The following is a 3962-nucleotide window of genomic DNA, read 5'->3' on the forward strand; positions in this document are numbered from 1 at the left end:
CTCATGCTTGTTTGGGAGTTGTTGTTGGTATGTCCTTCTCAAGCGTGTTCGGAGTTGTATTTTGTAACTGCCTTGGCGTTGATATTTGACCTTACAAATTTCGAGGACGAAATTTTATTTTAAGGAGGGAAGATGTGATACCCTATATTTTAGTGTATTTTTAATGAAGGTGTATTTTAATTTATTTAAAAATTGGTTCTCTTGTTTTAAATTTATCGAATTTTAGTTAGATTTATTTTATGATTTTTAACTTGTGAAATTTAATTTGATGTCCTTTCTTAGTATTAGTTATTGTTTTGCGTTTAAATTGCTCTTTAATTTAAATAAATTTATTTTTAGATTTTAAATTATTGTGTTGTTGGTTTTTATTATTTATTGTATTTTAGCTAGTTAATGCATTTAAATTAATTTATTCATTTTACTGTTTTAAAGTTAATTTCGTTGGATCAGTTTTGTGACCTAAGTGGTGAGGATTGGATCTCATTTATTTCCCTTCCTTTTTCTTTTTCTCTTTTTTCTTTTTGTCCTCTTTTTCTTTTCTCCTTTTCTTTTATTTCCCTTGCTTCTCCCGCGCACGAGCAACTCCCTTTCGTTTCCCCTCGTACGCGTCCAACCTCCAGCCCGCCACCGTGTGCCGCCATCCATGCGACACCGCCTAGCCCACTAGCTCCCCCTCACTCAGGCGACCTCTCCCACCCCAACCTCCCTTCCCCACGCTCTCTCTCTCCCCTCCCCATTGACTGTGTGAAACCCATTCAGGTTGTGGGTTGTTGCGCAGCTGTGCACCACCCATTGCCATGGCCATTGCTCCCATTTTCTGCCCCATCAGCCGGAAACCTCACCCCTTTATTTTCAGCTCTCCAAATGCCGTCGTCAACCTCCAGGCATAGCCGCAAGCAGCGGCCCAAAATCCTCCCCGCACCACCGTCGTGCCACCATCGTTCACCATTTCTTCACCACATCATCCCCAGCCTCCCAGCAACCCAAACCACCCTTCCCCAACCCTGATCTGCCACTTTTGAAGCCCCACCATCTCTATCTCTAATTTGCCTCTTTTGGCCTCCAACTGTTGTCTACGCCACCATCCATGGCCAACTACCACCACCAATAGCTTCACCAACACCCATAAGCTCTACCCTATCTTTCTCTAGTCTTCATTTGTCCCCATTCAAATTTGGGTATTTTTTAGACCCACGACCACAGTGCATTTTGCACTGTGATGTTGCCTTTCCGCCACCTTTTGGAGCTCATTGATCTTTCAGAAATTATTTTATAGCGCTATAAGTATTTTTCGAACAACTCTTAAGATTTAAATATATTTTGCATTAACAATACTTGTGATTTGGTTGGTTGTACTAGACTGAGTCCAAGGAGTTTGGGAATCGGTTGGATTGGAGGACGGAGTTGTGTATGTGATTGATTGATGTTGGGATTTGTTGTTGTGGGATATTTTTGTATCTTTTCCTATGCATTGCATGGTGCGTGCATGTTCATGTTTGTAAAATGAAAACTGGATTTTCGCGTAATTGCATGCATGTTCATGTTTTGGAAATGAAAACTGGGTTTTCATGTGTTAAATGGATTTATAGGTGCGTGTGTGTCATGACCTCAAGCCGAGATGAGGTATTATCTCGGTGGAGCTCCCATGGTCACTCGGGAGCAGAATATATTGAGTGACGTTCCCTAGGTTGTCGTTGGGCTACAACGGAATTGGACGGGATAGTAACGCTCTCGTGCCGACTCTGTGGCTCCTCTGCTGGCGGGGGCTAAGGGATGCTTGGCTACAAACGGACTGGGCGCGGAATTAGGCTTCGCTCATTATGAAATCACACATATGGTCGTTACCCATGGTGTGACAAAAGGAGCCAGGGTGTGCGTATTATCCCTAGGGGAGATCATGGTGCATACGGTAAAATGGATAATGGGCCATTTTTTGGAAAAATTGCGAGATTTGGTTAAAGGATATGTGGACCTTTTTCTGAGAAAATGGTGGATTTAATGTTGGGCCATTTTCTGGGAAAATGACAGATTTTTTAATGGATATGTTTTTTTGGGCCAAATGAGATTTTGGCGCACGTGGAAAATTGTTCATTTTAGGAAATGATGATTTTTGGGTCTCATGCATATGGCATCACGTTTATGCATATTGTTTTTGCTTGAATGTATTTTTATCTTGTGGGCTGTTTGGTCTATTACTTACCTGTGGTACCATTTCTTGGTGCCATAGATTTTGTTGCAAATGAGGATGCAGAGCCTGAGGATGCGGCTCCGCCGGAGAAGTGATCGGGGATCACTTTCTCGGCGGATGGGATTTGTGTCTTTCTTTGGTTATTATATTTTGGTTTGTTTATGTTTTCATTGGATATCTGTATAACTTTTAAAGGCTTTTTATTTTAAAATTTGTATTTTAAAAATTTTGGTACTTAGTTAACTGACTTTATTTATCCCCTGCATTGTCTTTGTCATACACTTATTGTATGTACACACACTTAGCACTTATTGATGAGATGCGTGACCTGTGTTGTCATCATCCTGACACCTCGATCTCCATGTGTCCGTATGTGGGAGTTGTGGGAGTCACAAGTTGTATGTCACATCAATCTGCACAAAATATTTTCAAATTACTTACCTTATTGGGGTCCTGATATTGTCTAATAACAAAAAACAATCTATATTATTCTTCTTCCCCAAAAGCATTAAAAAATTAATTTCATCATTTTTTGTTCCAATAGTTTTCTAGTTTGAATTTTACATAAATATTAAATATTATCAAATTTCCTAAGTTTATTCTTTCCCAAATTTATTTAATTCAAAATTTTTTTATTAAATTGGAAAATTCATCAACAATATTTTCGAATTAGTGATAATTAGAAAATTATCGATAATAGAAAAAGAGAGACGTTGTACCGGGTATAGTGTAAAAATGATGACTTGCAAAATTTCGTATTGCAGATTGTACATGATCGCTCGAGTTGAGGCTTCTGGCCTCTCGAGCGAATTCAGGCAGAGTCGAACGCTCGACTGCCGCTCGACAGGGAGCTCGAGCGGGTTACTGGAAAACAAAGATCGCTCGAGCGGAGACATTGGCCGCTCGAGCGAAATCAGGCAGAGTCAAACGCTCGACGTGCGCTTGATAGGACGCTCGAGCGAAATTAGGTAGAGTCGAACGCTCGATATGCGCTCGACACCCCGCTCAAGCGAACATCGTATTTTGACAGATTTAAGGTTTTCCACCGTCACACCATATAAAAGGGATTTTTCACTCTTTGGCCGTACTTTTTGACTGGAGAACACTTTTTGGGATAAAAAACACAGCTAGAAGGATTCAAATCATCTGTTTTGGAGAGGGAATTCCAATTATTGCATGTACGTTGGAATCATACACGAGCACAGACGGGAGAAAAGCAGTGAATCGTTTCCTTGGCCACTCGACAGTGAGCTCGAGGAGTATTTTTCAGCATTTATTTTCTTCCAATATTCTCAGAACAATTATGGTGAATTCGTTTATGTTGAATTCCTTTTCTAGCATGAGCTAAATTTTATTTATTCTAGGAAAACGATGTAACCTATTTCCGAACTATGTTTGATTGTCTATGCTAATTTAATGCAATTCTCTCTTTGTTTATCTGATTTATTCTGAGTTTATTGCTTCTAATTAACTGGCCATTGATTAGATGATAATTAATCTTGTGATTTGCTATCGAAAGAGGGAATCATAGGGTAGATCTTGAATATTTCAGCATAGGTAAGTATAGAGATCGAAAGACTTGTATGAACCTATATAGTAATTAAATCATTGATCTTATTGTTTTCTTGATTATTTAATTTGCATATTCTTGTGTGAATTGATAAACTAGAATAATTTCCAATTGACTATCGAAAGAGGCTGTTGGATGAATTAGAGATTTGCTAATGAACAAAAAGAATTAAATTAAATTAGCTGGATGAGTAAAGCATAGTGA

The sequence above is a fragment of the Carya illinoinensis genome, chromosome 8 (assembly GCF_018687715.1).
Source record: "Carya illinoinensis cultivar Pawnee chromosome 8, C.illinoinensisPawnee_v1, whole genome shotgun sequence".
NCBI classification, from domain to species: Eukaryota; Viridiplantae; Streptophyta; class Magnoliopsida; order Fagales; family Juglandaceae; genus Carya; species Carya illinoinensis.